General features: G+C 33.0%; 1 protein-coding gene across 2 annotated transcripts in view; it reads right to left on the bottom strand.

Annotated features, from left to right (window-relative positions):
- The window catches only part of TBC1D5 (TBC1 domain family member 5), a 69724-nt gene extending 51011 nt beyond the window's left edge, over positions 1 to 18713 (bottom strand). For both annotated transcript variants that reach the window (XM_075298714.1, XM_075298721.1), the window contains exon 1: positions 18576 to 18713. The gene's annotated coding sequence lies outside the window, so the exon portion shown is untranslated. The remainder of the gene's footprint in view (positions 1 to 18575) is intronic.
- Positions 18714 to 19696: the final 983 nt, after the last annotated feature.

Genomic DNA, 19696 nt, shown 5'->3' with positions numbered 1-19696 from the left:
CAATATTTATTTTCGCGTTCAAAAATTTTAATATATCCATTCCGATGATGAAATCATAATTTCGTCCAATGAGTGGAGCTGATTTCCATCTCACTCTGGCATTGTTTGGCAAATTAAATTCTTGTGGTGCTTTTGTAATGACTTCGTATTTTATTGAATCTTCATTTGTAATTGTACTAAATATTATTGGATTTCTTAGTTTTGTTTTAGGAAAATTATTAACTTCATTATTTATTAAACTAAAGCTTGCTCCGGTATCTATAAGAGCATTATATTTTTTACCGTCAATTATCATAATTATTTTAGGCAACCACTCCGATGTGGTTTCGTAAAAAAAACGCAATTATTTATTTCCCTTCCTTCATTATTTTGAAAAGTTCTTTCCTGGCTTTGCCTGACTGAGACTAAACGATTTTGGCCAGTCTGCGGGTCAGGGTGTCCTGCCTGTTGGAAATTACTTCTACTACTCTGAATATTATCAACTTCCATTGGTTCAACCTGACCTTGCCTGAACGCATTCTGGCGATATTGGCCAGAATTCTGCCCAGGGTTTCCTGTCATTGGTCTATGGAAATTTCCAGAATTATTGGGCCTATGATTGTATAATTTTCCTTTATAATTATAATTATCCCTATAGTTGTTATACCAATTATTATTATTATTTCCTTTGTAGTAATTTTGGCCATGGTTATTATTATTATATTCGCGATAATTATTTTGCCTATATTGTCCTGATTCATTGTTATACCGTTGATACTGGTTTCTGTTTCTATAATCTTCATGAAATTGATTTTTTCTATTCCCTGCAAATTCTAATCTATTTTCTTTTGTTTTAAATTTCCTATATTCTGTCCGAATACAACTGTCTTCAAATCGCCTACTTGTCATGATTTTCAATATATTATTCAAATTAACTTCATTGTAAATTTTATCCAACAATATTCCCTGCGTCATTTCTTTTATTGTGTTTACTAATATACTGTCCATATTTGATGGGTCAAGATAGTGGTCGTCCGCATAGTATACAGTCAGTTCGTCCGCCTTATATTTAATGTCTTGAATTTCAATCATGAGTTCACTCACCGTATTTACTTTAAGATTTGCTACTTTTTTGTAAAGTTGATGGGGCTCTACATCTGGTCGGTACCTCAGCTTCAGGGTTTCCTTGATCAGCAACCAGTTATCCGGTTCGGGGATGTTGATTATTACATTTTTTGCTGGTCCTTGAATAACTCTGTAGAATATAGTCCTGACTGCCTCTTTTCTAGTTTCATGGTTGGTGATTGTTGACAGCAAGTACTCTATGTTGCTAAAGAATGAATTTATGGTGATTTCTCCAACTCCGGTAAATGTGGGAAGGCTATTTATCATTTTTAGGATGCTTTCCCTTTGGCCTCCATCTACGTTGTTACGAAGTTCTAGATATGCCTGTCGCATTTGCTCCAGTTGTTGATCCTTCCTGGCTAGCTCCTCCACTAGCTCTACTGGTGGTAATTGAGTCTGTCCTTCGGTCATCCTGTTTTGATCGAAAGCTCGTTGCCTTTTATTTTTTGTGAAAATTTTGTTTGTTTTCTAACAATTTAGTGTTCACTGCACAGAAAATTTGTTTTCTGTGAATTTTGTTTCTTTGGTGGTACTGCACAGAGATCTTTTTCTTCTGTGGCTTCAGTTGATATTCTTAAGTTTTCACTTCACCAATTTTATTTTCTTTTTAGCGTTCTCTTTAATTATAAATGTTCACTGCACTTCTTTTTCGAGTGGTGTTCACTTTAATTATTTAGTAGAGTTCACTGTAAAAAGCTTTCTTTCTTTATTTTCTTTTTAGTGTTCTCTTAATTATAAATGTTCACTGCACTTCTTTTTGAGTGGTGTCCACTTTAATTATTTTTTAGAGTTCACTGTAAAAAGTTATATATATATTTTTTTTCACAATTTATTTATTTTTTTTATTAACCCGATTCGTATCACTGGATCCTTAAATACGTTTTATTAAGGATCCTACCGACTGCGCCAATTTTGTGTTTTACCGAGTTCCGGGGTTTTTTAAAAAAATTAAATAAAGGTGTACGTTGTGTTTCGATCAAATGCCCAGATCAGACTCGTTCTTTATTTGTTTTCATTAAATGAACTTACTTCTTAATTTTACAATTTTGCTTACTATGCTAACGTTTGACTTAAATATTATTTCTGCTTATTACTTGAATTAAATGGAAATATTATGGTTTGCCCAATACCGGATACGGTATTGGGTTACTGTCTGGCTTTTGAATTTCTTTAAGCAATTCATCAATTTTATCAGGTAACTCATTTTTTATGTAGGTTGGGGGTTTGCATATGTAACTTGCGTGAGCGTGCGTGAATAAACATTTTGCTTCGTAAATGTGCGTGAGTGTGAGTGAAATTTCAGTCCCGCGCACACCTCTACTCCGGAGCCCCTAGGAAGAGCAAAATTCATCCGATTCGGTTGAAATTTGGTACGTGATGTTAGTATATGATATTTAACAACCATGCTAAAAGTGGTCCATATCAGTCCATAATCATATATAGCCCCCATATAAACCGATCCCGAGATTTGGTTTTGGAGGCACATGGAGAAGCAAATTTCATCCAAGTCAGTTGAAATTTGGTACATTGTGCTAGCATATGGCCGTTAACCTAGGCATGGATGGTGGTAAGTAGATCCATATCGGTCTATATTTATATATAGCCCTCAGATAAATAGATCCCCAATCACACAAAAATTGGTCCATATCAATTTCATAATTATATATAGCCCACACATAAGCGACCCCCATATTTCAATTCTGGCTCTCTACGTACCGTGAAAAAGTCCATATCGATTCGTAATTATTTGTAGACTTACCTATACATACCTTTTTTGTCTAATATATACCACGTATGGACTAACTCGTAATTTAGAAAACGATGTTAAGAAGTTTTAAGATACCACAACCCAATTAATTCGATTGTCGATGACAATCTTTCGTATAAGTTTTTACGCAATCCATGGTGAAGGGTACATAAGATTCGGCCTGGCCGAACTTACGGCCGTATATACTTGTTTTTATAATGGGTTATTTTTCTTCACCTTTGGTATTCTGGTGTATTTATGTAAATTTGTTTGTATTTTTTTGAATAGTGCTTGGAAAATATCGACACTATAATTTTTAATTAATTACAACATTAAAATATAATCTTTTAAAATGTAATAGTTCTCAATATTAAGTGCATATAATTATTTTTCACAAATTCCATATTCATTTCGATCTCTTGTTCTATATTGAGCCATAACTTTCCTTCCTTTGGATATTTTGTACCTCATACTTAGATTAGATTAGGTTAGCGCCTTTAGTTTGTGATACCTTCGAAGTATGAAGTATTCCAGTCAAGGGATATTATTACAACCCTGAATTACATTGTAATTATCGATCCTAACAATCATTTATCGAATGTACGATTATCACTAACGGCTCACTTATTTCACTTCCTACCACATACTTAGATTAGATTAGGTTAGCGCCTTTAGTTTATGATACCTTCGAAGTATGAAGTATTCCAGTCAAGGGATATAATTACAACCCTGAATTACATTGTAATTATCGATCCTAACAATCATTTATCGAATGTACGATTATCACTAACGGCTCACTTATTTCACTTCCTTTTTGTAATTCTTGAAGTAACACGTATAATGAATTAAATCATATTTTTGAAATATAAAAATACCTGTTTTCATTCGACCATCGGTTTACCAGAAATTGGCGACGAGTAGAAAAATTAACATCCTGGAAGATGTATAGTGCAGATAGATAACAAGTCTTCAAACATCAAGTATTTTTAATCATAAAAAAGTGCACGTTGTCCTTAGCAAGGTTGATGCCGATCAATTTAATAAATTTATGGCCATGCAACAAAAGATGCTTGATGGAATTATGAAAACAACTTCTCCTCAAAATACGCAGCAAAATATTTGTGCAACTAACACCACATCAGTGCCTAATTTTGATCAATTCGATCCGGACAAAGAACAGTATAAAACTTATATACAACGTTTCAATAATTATATTGAAATGAAAGAAATTCATGCTAACCACAGTTATTGTGCAAAACTTCTTTTAAACTCCATTGGTGCAAAAGCATACAACGTATGTTACTAACGGCGCTTACATCTCCCAAAGCACCAGCGGAGATACCATAACATTCTGTCAACACATTTCGCACCGAAAAGGAATTTATTGGTCGCACAGCACCGTTTCCTCAGTAAGTACCAAACAGAACATCACTCCATCGCGAAATTCGTTGCATGTCTACGAGCTGAAATTATGGATGGCGAATTTACGTCTCCCTGCAAATGTGAAGTCTCTATAGCAGACATATTTCTTAGAGCACAGTTTATTAGAGGGGTGAGAGACAATTCAACCCGCGAATATTTGCTGCAATCATCCACAGCGAAATTTTATGAAATATTAGACAAGGCAATTGCAATAGAAACAGCGAAAATCGACGCAAAAGAGATGGCGGACAAAACATCATCCTCTGCTTTATATGGCACTTCTGATGTCGTCAGCAATATGAGTGTGCAGAAAATTAATAGACGACCACATAAGCAACAACATTCTAAAGGATGGGTCAACTATCATGAGTTGCGGATAGCTGGATTGTGTCTTCATTGTGGCAAATGCAATCATATTGCAAAAGATTGTCGTATTCCAAAATCAAAACTAAGGTGTTCCACCTGCAACAAGAAAGGGCATGTAAGCGAAATTTGATGAAATATTAGACAAGGCAATTGCAATAGAAACAGCGAAAATCGACGCAAAAGAGATGGCGGACAAAACATCATCCTCTGCTTTATATGGCACTTCTGATGTCGTCAGCAAAATGAGTGTGAAAATTAATAGACGACCACATAAGCAACAACATTCTAAAGGACGGGTCAACTATCATGAGTTGCGGATAGCTGGATTGTGTCTTCATTGTGGCAAATGCAATCATATTGCAAAAGATTGTCGTATTCCAAAATCAAAACTAAGGTGTTCCACCTGCAACAAGAAAGGGCATGTAAGTAAAGTGTGTATTAGCACCATTATGAACAAAATACCATCTGGGTCCAGACAAGTTAAGAACACGGAGCAGGTCCATAATACAGGCAGGGAGCCACCGTGGTGCAATGGTTAGCATGCCCGCCTTGCGTGGGTTCGATTCCTGCTTCGACCGAACACCAAAAATTTTTCAGCGGTGGATTATCCCACCTCAGTAATGCTGGTGACATTTCTGATGGTTTCAAAGCTTCTCTAAATGGTTTCACTGCAATGTGGAACGCCGTTCGGACTCGGCTATAAAAAGGAGGTCCCTTGTCATTGAGCTTAACATGGAATCCGGCAGCACTCAGTGATAAGAGAGAAGTTCACCAATGTGGTATCACAATGGACTGAATAGTCTAAGTGAGCCTGATACATCGGGCTGCCACCTAACCTAACCTAATACAGGCAGTACAGATTATGGAATTTTCAGAATTATTGATGTTTACCAGAATGGATTCCATAGTAATTCCCAGCGGTATTTTGCCAATCTTTTTATAGAAGTTCGAAGTAGACTCTGGGTCGGGGTTCACATTCCTACCTAGGGGAATTTGGAATGATCTACAGTTGGGAAATAAACTCCAACCAACAAATGTAATATTCCGGTCTTACACCCAGGACACTTTTGTGCCAGACGGAAAAGTCAAAGTCAATATTCAATACAACGGAGTATCACAATCGGAAGAGTTATACATAGTCCCTGATCATTGCGTTCCATTATTAGGTAGAACATAGGTCAGGTGTCTCAATTTAAATTTAGCAGAACTGGACAAAACTGGAACAACAAAGTCGATGGACGTTTTTAAAAATTCGAGTGGAATAGAAGATATCCTAGCAGAATTTTCTTACGTTTTTGAAGAGAAAACGTAAGAAAATTCAAATTGAGACCTGATGCACAGCCGATTTATACAAAGGAACGCCAAGTACCTTATGCTCTGACTGATCGAGTTAATAAAGAGTTGGACGAGGAAACTTTGAAAGAAAAATTCAAAATTTTGTTGGTCAGCTGATTGCAAAGCAGCTTTTAATAAAATAAAGCAGAAAATCTCAAGCGATAAGGTCTTAATGCCGTATGACCCAGAGTTGCCACTCCAGCTTGCGTGCGATGCCAGCCCTACCGGCATAGCTGGAATTCTTTCACACATTGTGGATGGTGAAGAAAGACTAGTCGCTTTCGGATCTAGATCACTGACAACAGCGGAACAAAATTATTCACAGATAGATCGTGAAGCACTGGCAATTTTCTATTCAGTTCAGCATTTTCATAATTACCTTTATGGAAGGCAATTTAAGTTAATATCGGATAACAAGCCATTAATGAGGATATTTCACCAAAATTCTAAAATACCCCCGATGACGTCATCTCGACTACAAAGGTACGCTGCATTTTTATCAGGTTATAACTACGAAATAGTGCAAAAGAACAGTGATGAAAATACTAATGTTGACTGCCTATCGAGAGCTCCTCTTCGTACCCCAGAACATAAAAATTTTATTGATGACGAAGTTCATCTTTTATGCAGCGCTTCTATAAACCAAATTAGTTCAAGGACTCTCAATTATAAAACCATTCAAGAGGAAACTAGAAAAGATGAAAATTTGTCGAAATTGTTATCAAGTCAACGAAACGATAACGTTTCGGATTCGGATTACACTTTTGACGAAAACATTTTGTTCAGAGGCCCGCGTGTTGTTGTGCCCGAGTCATTACGCCAAGCTGTTTTAGAAGAGCTGCATCACACACACATAGGTACCACAAAAATGAAACAATTAGCGAGGCGATACGTTTATTGGCCATCAATAGATAAGGATATAGAGGCTTTTGTAAGATCTTGTTTATCTTGTGCCTCAACTCGAAATAGTCCAGCTAAAGTATATCACCCCTGGGAGGAGCCCGAAAGTAATTGGCAGCGAGTACACATAGACTTTCCTGGCCCCTATGAGGGTTACTTTTTCTTAGTTGTTATGGACGGAAAATCTAAATGGGCCGAAGTTGGCATATGTACCTCAGCTCCTTCATCAGAATCAACAATCGAAATGTTGAATGACATATTTTCCCGAAACGGATATCCCAACGTAATGGTTTCTGACAATGCCTCAATATTCAAAAGCGAAGAATTTTTTTTTACATTTCGTCGGAACTCCGGTATATTCCAAAAGTTTACAACTAATCGACTAGCCGAAAGGAATATACAAACACTAAAAAAGAGGTTGGCAGCGATGGGAAATGAAAAAATGTCTATGAAACACAAAATTCGAGAAATTCTACACAAATATAGAGTCACACCTCCTATAAATGGTAAAACACCGTCTGAATTGTACTTAGGAAGGCAGATTAGAACCCGCTTGGATTCCCTACGCCCTACTAGAAACAAAAGCAACACCAAGGTAAACATTCCAACGAGAGAATTAGCCGTCGGGAAGAGAGTTCAAACGAGATACTATTGTTCTAATAAGTAATAACCCAATAAACACAAACGTTTGCAAAATGCTAAATTTCAACAATTTTTCAAACATTTTTTCAAAGGATTAGGGTAATATTCAAGTTGAAAAATTGTTGAGAAAATCGCGTTCTCAACAAAAAACAGACATTACCCTCAACAGTGAAATTCAACACATTAGCAATAATATCTCAAGTGTTATCCTCAAATTGAAATGCATTGCTACTCAATAATTTGTCAAACAATTTTCGATGCGAATCAAATTCAAAATTAACATCGTTGCAAATACTTTTCAACCTAAATTTTTATGAATGATATCCCCACTTCAAATTGAAAGTCAAAGCCAAAATTCTATGAATTTTGTATAATTTATTCATTTTCATCAAAATAAAATATATAATAATACACTACACTACATAATACACTACAATACCAATTGATAAATAATAATCTTATTAAACATATCAACAAATAAGAACAAAAAAAAAAAAAAAACAAACAACAAAACTTTAAATATCTTAAACATTATTAGTAAACACTTTTGTATTGATAATTCGTTTTCCTTCCTTTTGGTGTCATAAAACAGCATTAAAATTTATTAACATGTGTGCAATTTCAAATTAGGAACGTACTGGATCACGTGTTAGAATTGATTTCCAGCAGAACGAATTCACAAAATATCCATTTTAAACTGATAATAGCATATGAATTAAACTGACGATGTGATGCACATTTTCATCCAGAAGTTGTTGATTTCAACAATTTGTTGTTTTTAACAATTTTAATTGGTTGCACTTGTAATGTTTCTGGAAACTGTTTCTTGTCGATAAGCCACTCTTTTTTCATTGGTCAGCTTCTTAATGTTTGCAAGAATGTAGCATCCAAAGATTTTAGTTTTCTGCAAAGAGATTTAAATTTAGTGACTTCTCTAAAGTGTTGATTTAATTTTTCATATTGACGTACCAATTTTTATAAACTATTTGAAGCAATTCCAGTTAATTGTCCACCATTTTTTCATCGGTCAGCTTTTTAATGTTTTCAAGAACGTAGAATCCATAATTTTAGTTTTCTGCAAAGAGATATACATTTAGTGACTTCATTAAAGTTTTATTTCATTTTTTATTTTCACTTACCTCTTTTAATAAACTATTTGGTTATTTGTCTAAAATTTTCCATTTTTTTATTTCTTGCAATTGACCACGAACTTCGTTGCACAAATAAGTATTGAAAACCACATGGTTTTTTCCTTGCATTTTAGGGTAGTGTTTTGTCAAAGTTTTCTCATATTATCTTCAACACCTTTTCAAAGATTTCGTCAACATTTTGGCAAATTGGAAGTAATTCGCAAGCAATTTGAAGGTGTATTGAAGATGAGCTATTTCAAGTCAAGTTGAATTTATGTTGAAAATTATATTTACCCTCAAACTGAAAAGTTGTTGCATTTGAAAAACGCTCATCCTGTGTTTATTGGGAATAAAGAAGTATGGTCGTTTACATTATTTGGTAAAGCTGGATAATGGTTACACATTGAAAAGGCACATAGACCAGCTACTTTCCACAGATGTGCAATGCAGTAATCCAACTATCATGTTCCCAAACATTCCAGTGGCTGCAAAAAGTGTCATATCACCATCTCAGGTCCCGATAGACAAAGATTTATAGCCTACAACTGATGCTGCGAAAGACTCAACGGTAGAAGAGACCTTGTGATAGTCAAATCATTCCTCAACATGAACCAGATTCATCTTGAGGACCTAACCCATCACGGGAAGATCTAGCTGAACCACAGCCCAGTGGCGCGAGCCAAGCCGATGCTGGAGATAGCCCTTCGACGCCTCGATTTTCCAGACGGTTGCGCAAGCTGCCGCCATATTTAGATAATTATATATTAGAGTAAAATATATGATATACGATTTTTCTAAAGTGTGGGAGGATTATTACAACCCTGAATTACATTGTAATTATTGATCCTAACAATCATTTATCGAATGTACGATTATCACTAACGGCTCACTTATTTCACTTCCTTTTTTGTAATTCTTGAAGTAACACTTATAATGAATTAAATCATATTTTTGAAGTATAAAAATACCAGTTTTCATTCGACCATCGGTCTACCACAGATATCATACTCGAAGACATCTTATTGTAAGTTAGTCGTGAAGGACAACACAAAGGACGATATACATTCTAACATAAACTCTTCTTACCACTGCTCCTAAGATTAGGGGCTACGATCTCTTTCTTGTTCGGAATCTACCATCTTACGCACTGCACTATAATTCCCACACTGTTAGAAAAATATGTTTTTCATATGTTCCGATATAAACAAAATGTGTTTCGGGCGCAATTTTAAAACACAATATATTTAAGTGCAAACATGTAATGTTCTTAAACTAACACTAAATGTTTGGGACATCTATATTAATATGTTAGAATATATTATGTTTGGGGCATGAATGTTTCATAAAAATCATATGTGTGAATGCAAACATATATAAATTTACAAATTTCGACTAAACATACATATGTTGTGATATTTTATTCAAAGCGACAGAGAGAGTATAGAGAAAGAAATAGAGATGGAAACCGGGAGAGTTGACGAAAAATATCAACATAACACAGCAAAAGAATCAAAGAGAACAATTTCTGTGAAACCGCTTGTATCTTGTTTCGGAGAACTGTTTTATGATAAGGCCAAAAATTTGATATGCTTAAGTCTAAATATTATTTAATTTGAATAAAGAGAATAGACATTCGGAACCAAGAGAATAGACATTCGGAACCAAGAGAATTTCGCCTTGAGAGCAGCATTTTATGTATGTGTGGACATGTATTTTGTTTATCATTTTGGCATTATGGGCACAATTTGTTTCTTGGATCGTTAAAAGAAATCAGGGGTCTTCATAAAAATAACGAAAGGTCACTATAATCTTTTTAGAGTTGGGACAGTAGTCCACGAGGAGTTGACGGACACCTTCAAATATAAAAGCGGGCATTAAGTTCGAGTTTTGCAGCTAAAACAATTTAAAAAGTTTATTTTCTTTAAAATGAATTATTAAAGAAAAATAAAAGGCATTTTAGAGCGATGGTGTTAAATGCTAGTAAAAAACTGTTCACGCCTAAATAAATTTATGTTTATATTATAAAATTATTTATGTATGTTTATACTCGACTCCACGTTCTTCTTTTGTTAGAGTTTTTGAATGCCTTCTAAATTTTAAAGTTTTAAAGTTAAATTAAAAAAAAAAAGTGTTCGGTCGGAGCAGGGATTGAACCCACGACCCCATGCTAAACACTGCTCCACGTGGCAAACAAATGTATGTTTCTGTTAAATAACGTTATGTTTGCATGGGCTCGTGGGCGCTGCAAACTATGGTATATAAATGTATCTTATAACGATAATTATCTACTGGTGACTATAACAGCTACGTAGCCCAGTGGATAGTGTGTTGGCTTACAAACTGTATGGTCCTCGGTTCGATTCTCCGTGCAGGCGAAAGGTAAAATTTAAAAAGTGAATAAATTCTTCAACATTATTTGTATTACAGAAAAAGGTGCCAAGAACTAAAAAATTTCGTGGAAGTGAAAATTGCGAGTATGTTAGGAAATGAGCACAATCATCTTTTGGAAAAATTCTTCCAAGCATATAATATTTTTGGGCTCAAAATGCTTCCAAACATATAATATGTTCACATAAAACAAACATATTAATGTTTCGGCAGTATCCAATAATATATGTGCTTCCTGCAAAATATGTTTGGAACATATGTTAAAGAAGCGATTTTTTTTTGAGGGTGCACGCTAACAAAAACTGGTGGCTTGGATTTCTCAGCGCCATCTTGAGCACATGTGAGTCACGTGTAAAATGCACGAGATGGCGTATATCGCCAAAAAACCTATTTTGTTTAGAGCAAAGATTTTGGAAAAATTACAATTTAATAATGGGAATATTCATTGGGATTCATGATCCACGTATTTTGATAAATACACGGATGAAAAAGACTGTTTTTCATATGTTTGGCTATAAACATTATATGTTTGGAACACAAATTTTTAAACACAATATTTTTGAGTGCAAGCATATAATGTTCATAAACTAGCATAACATGTTTGGGACATATATGTTAATATGTTAGAACATATTATGTTTGGGACATAAAATGTTTGTAAATATAATATGCTTGGATGCAAACATATATTAATTTAGAAACAAAATTTTGAGCGTTCAGGTCGAAAACCTATGTTGTTAGCACCTATATTACCTGTTTATCATAATTCATTATGATTGTAAATAAATAAATAAAATTTTGAGCACAATATTGTTTGGGAGAATTTTTCTTAAGCATATAATATTTTTGGGTGCAAAATGCTTCCAAACATATTATATGTTCACATAATAACATATTGTTTTTTGGAAGACAACATTATTGAATTTAGATGCAAAAATACAAAATGTTTGGAACTTAGACTACCCAAACATATATTGTTTAGACCAATATGCTTTCAAACATATTATATATTGGAAGAGATCAAACATATAAATGTTTGGGCAATACCCAAAAATGTATATGCTTGAAGCAAAATATGTTTGGGAGTATATGTTACAGAAGCGATTTTTTGTGAGCGTGTACTAAGCGTGTTTATAGCTAAAGTTGCCAATTACAGTTTTTGTTTTATATATATTTATAAAAAATGCATTTTGATTCTTAATTAAATGCTTTATCATTTTCAGCACAACAAGTGGATAGAAGAATTAATTTTTGTAATATTTATAATTGAAATAAATAAATAGCAATTGAAGTAAAATAAATTAGAAAATTTTATTTCCAACAAGATCATGAATAACACAAATAAAAAGGAAAATAAAATTATGTATGATATCTTCACATTAATTATTAAAAATCGCGTGGTCTGCGGAATATACACTGTCACAACAAATAACTGAATTTACTCCAAATACTTTATAATAATAGATAAGTGAAAATAAAAAATGAAATAAAACTTTAAGGAAGTCACTAAGTGTATATCTCTTTGCCGAACACTAGAATTATGGATTCTACGTTTAGGTGGGTATTAAGTTCGAGTTTAGCCGCTAAAATCGTCATTTTTTCACGATTACTTTTCTTTAATAATCCATTTTAAGGAATATAAACTTTGTGAAAATTTGCTTTGGGCTATTCCCCATCAAGTTATAATAAAATCTGCCACAAATATGTACAATTTTATGCCTTTTTTACTGATTTATCCATTTTACAGACAACCAGTTATTCCGGACGGAATGTCGGTGTTTGTAAAGAATCTTACAGTGTGTCGGATCGATACGACTTGTCGGCGATGACTAAATAATCGGTAAATGTGTTATCGATCCCATAAACATGCAGCAGTATCGATTATGCCTTCGGACTTAACTTATAATGTGCATCTGTAAAGCGCATAACACTCACACTGAAAAAACAGTGAACCCTTTTCCATTGCAAAATGAACTAAACTGTAGTAATATTGACCATGATTTAGCCCTTAAGATTTTTTTCAACTTGTCTAGTTTATAATTCTCTTAAATTTTAGTTCATCTATAACATTGTAGTTTAGTTCTTTTTTACAACACTATAAGATTTATATACCCCTACCAAGTTAAAAAGTCAGTATTATTTTGGTTTACTTGCTTATTTTTTGGGAAACCCGATAATAAAAATTGGTTAACAGTCTCTTTAAAATGTCGACGACTAAATTATTTTTAAATCAATCATTCCACAGTACAGAGAAATTAAATAATTAAAGGAACAACAAACCGTTTTACTATTATGCAAATTTTCATACATTAAAATTAAACTTTCTTTAAGCAAAAGTACTTTATTATAAAAACTTATGATGAAAGTTCTTAATACAATGTTTTTTGTGAATAAAAATTATGACCACGTGGAACAGAGAGTAGTTCATTTGAACTCGCTGTTTGGACATTTTGACTTATCCTTCTTTTATTTATCGTAGTTAATTTTTTCACGTACCTTGCTTTTCTTTGGAAAACGTATCTCATAAAATTTGTACCTGAAACAATTAGAGAAATAATGAAGTATTCTAAATAAACTCATAAAACTGTGTTGTTATCGATGTGAAAGATATAATAAAATAAATATTCTAGTTGAAAGAAAGCCAAAGTTTTAATATGAAACTTACCAATTCTCTATTAAATTGTACGCTGAGGGGAAATATAAAAAGTAGACAGTCATCATTCGTCAAAATGACGACACGTAATTTCATTTTCGATTTAAAATGCATTTTAGTCTATTGGGAAATGGTAAATTTAAGTTATACTAATTCGACCGTTTTATGAATTTTTGTTTTATACTACTTAAAACCAAATTGAATAAGAAAATAAATTCAAGTTTGGTTCACTTTTTCGCTCACGATGAAAATTATAGCGTCTTGAAATCAGCCGTAGTCAAGGATGACTGTCCAGGGTTAAAAGAAAGTTAAAGAATCCTTACCAATTCACTATTAAATAACAGGCAAAGGAATACTAAAAATTTGTCCAAATTTTTAATGGGTTATTCTGAAATTAAATATTTGTTTTTACATTAAAAATATTACATTGGTTTCCAAAAAATGTTATTAAAGAAATACTAAAATAAGGTATTAAAAACCTGTAATTTTGATGATAAAAAGGTCATAAAAACGTAAATATTCTAGTCGAAAAAAGGCAATTTTTAAAAGAAAACTTACCAATTCTCTATTTTTTAAATTTGTTCGAATCCATCTGGAGTTTCTCTGAAATTAAATATTGTTTTTACAACAAAGAAAAACATTAAACTGGTTTCCAAAAAAAATAATTAACAAATAATAATATACATAAAAAATAATCTTTTTAAAAGAAAGTCATATTAAAAAAATACTTACCAATTTATGAATAAACTATACGCTGAGATATAACAAAAATTTTCCAAATTCATCTGGAATTGAATATTATTTTTTTACATAGAATAATAAAAATTTCAATACACTTCCAACATATTTTCCTAAATATTCTTAATAACTTTTTTCTAAACTACTGATAAAATATTAATAACTTTCATTTAAAAGGTTTAATTAACAAACACCAATATATGTCTCAAAAATCCAAAATATTCCATGTCTTTATATTCCCTTGTTGCATACCAGCTAAAAAGATGCAACAGCCCACACCAACGCCAACTATACAACTGAAGCATGCCAAACAAAACCAAGCAAAGCCAAAACATTCCTACAACAACAAAAACACATGTGCCTTTATTGAAAACAACACCTCATCCAGCCAAATAAACCATCCGCGAATAACAAACACACACAAACCACTAAATGGACAAAAATAAAAACAACCCCACGCTCATGTATACACAACAAAACTTAAGTAACATCATCTTTACATTAATCACATTCCACTATGCCGATAAAGATCTCTGTACTATGCATTAGTTCATAGCATCTGCTGACAATTTACTCTAACCCCCATTTTCATGAAGCTCCGTTAGTGCTACGTTAGCTAACGAACTTTTAAACCGTGATATCTACATATCTGTCATCTTGCATATATATTACATATGCCAGTTAGAAACTTAACTGCTGAAAATTTTTCAATTAAAGTTAACCGGAGAGAAGATATTTGCAATTTACTTTCTTTTAACTGGCAGTTAAAGTCTAACGGAGCTACAAGAAAATGGCCGTAAGAATAATATTCGTAAAGGCACACCAGTTTATGAACGATGAAACGTTTAACTTGAAATTTGCAAAATTTTCATGAAATGTTATCTATCATTTTTGACGAAAATGTCTATAAATTTAATTACATGTGAACTAAAAATATTTCATTGTGTAATTAGAATTTGTAAAATTTCCTTTCGAGTAGTTAATTTTCGTTGAAGATACGAAAAATGAACTAAAATTCTGGAAAATTCTTGTAATAAATTATTGTAAAAATCTTCTTAAATTTACGAGACACTTTTTTTCTGTGCACACAACCAAAACGATACAGAACGTTCGAGAACATTAGTGACATCTAGGGCTGCCATCCGAGATAAATCTCGTCCCGATATCACGGGATTTTTTATTTTGAATCCCGGGATTTTTCGGGATCTCGAAAAATAATTTCAATTTGTGGCTTTTTAGCATTGATAATAGCAATGATAATGGGTCCGTCTACAATATGACATATCGCGTTTATCTGATAAGAATTTGGATGTGTTTATATTTTTAAGAAGTTACTTAAAACAATGAAGTACAAAAGGATTGTACTTCATTGTTTTTGTCATAATTTTTAGTTTTTCTTTTCTTCATATTGTTGAGTTGGACTAAGTGTTCGTTAAGTATAGCTATTTGAAATTGCTCTTTAATTCACTCTTATGTTCTTTGTTGTTATTTTGTTAATAAAATCGAATTAAGCTAAAACGGTTTAGTATACAACAATTTTTTGTCGATGTGGATTTGCATTACTTAAAATATTTATGAAATCCCGAACATTTCGGGATCCCGGGATTCCATATTTTGAAATCCCGAATTCCGGGATTTATAAAAATCGATCCCGAATGACAGCCCTAGTTATATTACATTTCCAATCAGAAGTTGAATCAAAATATTTATTCCAAAATGCCTAAAAGTATGCTACGAATATTGAAATTAAACTCCGCAATTCTTTCGAAAATGACAAACATTTTTGCCGTCGGTCAAATGTTGTCAGATCCAAATGACAACCCAATAAACAGAGGATGAGCGTTTTTCAGTTTGAGGGTAAATGCAATTTTCAATATAAATTCAACATGACTTGAAACAGCTCATCTTCAATACATCTTCAAATTGGTTGCGAATTACATTCAATTTGCCAAAATGTTGACGAAATCATTGAAAAGGTGTTGAAGATAATATGAGAAAACTTTGACAAAACACTACCCTAAAAATGCAACGCAAAAACCATGTGGTTTTTAATACTTCTTTGTGCAACGAAGTTCGTGGTCAAGTGGAAGAAATAAAAAAAATTGAAAATTTTAGACAAATAACTGAATTTGTCCAAATTGTTTATATTAATAGGTAAGTTAAAATAAAAAATGAAATACAATTTTAAGGAAGTCACTAAATGTATATCTCTTTGCCGAAAACTACAATTATGGATTCTACGTTCTTAAAAACATTAAAAAGCTGACCGATGAAAAAATGTTGGACAATTTACTAGAACTGTTTCAAATAGTTTATGATAATTGGTAAGTCAATATGAAAAATTAAATCAACATTTTAGTGAAGTCACTAAATTTAAATATTTTTGCAGAAAACTAAAATCTTTGGATGCTACATTCTTGCAAACATTATGAAGCTGGCTGATGAAAAATGAATGGCTTATCAGAAAAAGTTTCCAGAAAATTTTCAAAGTTCAACCAATTAAAATTGTTAAAAACTTGTATTATTCCATATCATTAACTTCTAGATGAAAATGTGCATCACATCGTCAGTTTAATTTACATCCTATTATCGGCTTAAAATGGATATTATGTGAATTCCTTCTGCTGGAAGTCTATGCTAACACGCGGTCCATCACGTTCCTAATTTCAAATTGCCCGCATATTAATTAATTTCAATGCAGTTTTATGACACAAACAGGAAGGAAATCGAATTATCTATGCAAAAGTGTTTACAAATAATGTTTAAGATATTTAAAGTTTTGTTGTTTTGTTATTATTTGTTGATATGTTTAATAAGATAGTTATTTTTCAATTAGTATTGTAGTGTATTGTGCAGTGTATTATTATATATAAAGGGTGATTCTTTTGAGGTTAGGATTTTCATGCATTAGTATTTGACAGATCACGTGGGATTTCAGACATGGTGTCAAAGAGAAAGATGCTCAGTATGCTTTGACATTTCATCATGAATAGACTTACTAACGAGCCACAACGTCGAATTTTCAGTGAATGGGCCCTAGAAAAGTTGGCAGAAAATCCGCTTTTTTATCGACAAATTTTGTTCAGCGATGAGGCTCATTTCTGGTTGAATGGCTACGTAAATAAGCAAAATTGCCGCATTTGGAGTGAAGAGCAACCAGAAGCCGTTCAAGAACTGCCCATGCATCCCGAAAAATGCACTGTTTGGTGTGGTTTGTACGCTGGTGGAATCATTGGACCGTATTTTTTCAAAGATGCTGTTGGACGCAACGTTACGGTGAATGGCGATCGCTATCGTTCGATGCTAACAAACTTTTTGTTGCCAAAAATGGAAGAACTGAACTTGGTTGACATGTGGTTTCAACAAGATGGCGCTACATGCCACACAGCTCGCGATTCTATGGCCATTTTGAGGGAAAACTTCGGAGAACAATTCATCTCAAGAAATGGACCGGTAAGTTGGCCACCAAGATCATGCGATTTGACGCCTTTAGACTATTTTTTGTGGGGCTACGTCAAGTCTAAAGTCTACAGAAATAAGCCAGCAACTATTCCAGCTTTGGAAGACAACATTTCCGAAGAAATTCGGGCTATTCCGGCCGAAATGCTCGAAAAAGTTGCCCAAAATTGGACTTTCCGAATGGACCACCTAAGACGCAGCCGCGGTCAACATTTAAATGAAATTATCTTCAAAAAGTAAATGTCATGGACCAATCTAACGTTTCAAATAAAGAACCGATGAGATTTTGCAAATTTTATGCGTTTTTTTTTAAAAAAAAGTTATCAAGCTCTTAACAAATCACCCTTTATTTTATTAACATTAATAACACTTGAGAAATTATTGCTATTGTATCGAATTTTACTGTTGAGGGTAATGTCTGTTTTTTGTTGATAACGCGATTTTCTCAACATTTTCTCAACTTGAATATTACCCTAATCCTTTGCAATAATTTTTGAAAAATTGTTGAAATTTAGCATTTTTCAAAAGTTGGTGTTTATCGGGAACATAGAATGTATGCTAGTTGTATGTGTAATTGTGTGTGTGTCGTAATGTGACGCAGACGTCAACCAATGCAATAACAAAAAAAAAAACCAATGCAATCGAAGTTCACTTCGTTCTTACGTATTAAAAAAAAAATTAAAAAATATACCTTAAATTGTTTCGGTGATATGAATTTCAAAAACAGAACTTCGGAGAATAGAAAATTAGACTATTTAATTTTACAGCCTTTAGCCTTTATTTGGGGTGTACACCTTAATCGACAATAGTAAACACTGATATGGCACAGCTGATTTATTTTTAGTGTTGTAAAATAAATTTATGTTATAAAATAAATTAGTGTTGTAAAATAATAAACGGATACGAATAAAAAATCTCCACATTGACGTTTACCTAAATAGGCAGTCAGCTGTCATTAAGGCTGATTTCTTTTGTTTGACCTATCCAGAACAAAGAATGAAGCCGACCCATTTTAGTCGGCGGCGGATGACACTAAATTTTTCCCTCCGGCGGCGGCGCCTTGGCGGTTAAGCCGATATAAATTTGTCTATTCGGCGGCGCACAATTATCCATTATAAATTCAGTTTGATGTTATCCGAATGACAATGAGATTAATTGTACAACCAATCTTACAAACAAATTTACATTTCATTAAAATTTTCTGAGCTAATGTGTTCCAAAATTATTATGGTAATTGGATACTGATGGATTGTGGGTGGAAAGTTAAAATTTTTGGCAAAAAAATACAACATAACCTAACCTTGTATTCCGTGAAATGGATTATTAAAGAAAAGTAATCGTGAAAAAATGACGATTTTAGCGGCTAAACTCGAACTTAATACCCACCTTAAAGGTAAACTCGAACATAATACCCACCTTAAAGGTGAGTATTAAGTTCGAGTTTAGCCGCTAAAATTTTTTCATTTTTTCACTATTACTTTTCTTTAATAATCCATTTTACGGAATACAATGTTAGGTTAGGTTAGGTTTTATTTTTTTGCCAAAAATTTTAACTTTCCACCCACAATCCATCAGTATCCAATTGCCAGAATAATTTTGGAAAACATTAGCTCAGAAAATTTTAATGAAATGTAAATTTGTTTGTAAGATTGGTTGTACAATTAATCTCATTTTCACTCATACTTTTCTTAAAACCAAGAGCGGTATGGGTTTGTTGGAAGATTTACCTTGAAGTTTTAAGCATTAAATTGCATTTTTGTTTTACCTGCCTTTTTCAGTTTGAAACCAAGTAGAGAGCAGTATATCTGATAT

This window comes from Haematobia irritans, chromosome 1, assembly GCF_050003625.1.
Source record: "Haematobia irritans isolate KBUSLIRL chromosome 1, ASM5000362v1, whole genome shotgun sequence".
Classification (NCBI taxonomy): Eukaryota; Metazoa; Arthropoda; class Insecta; order Diptera; family Muscidae; genus Haematobia; species Haematobia irritans.
Note: the sequence above shows the minus strand (reverse complement) of the source record. Positions and strands in the feature narration are given on the sequence as shown.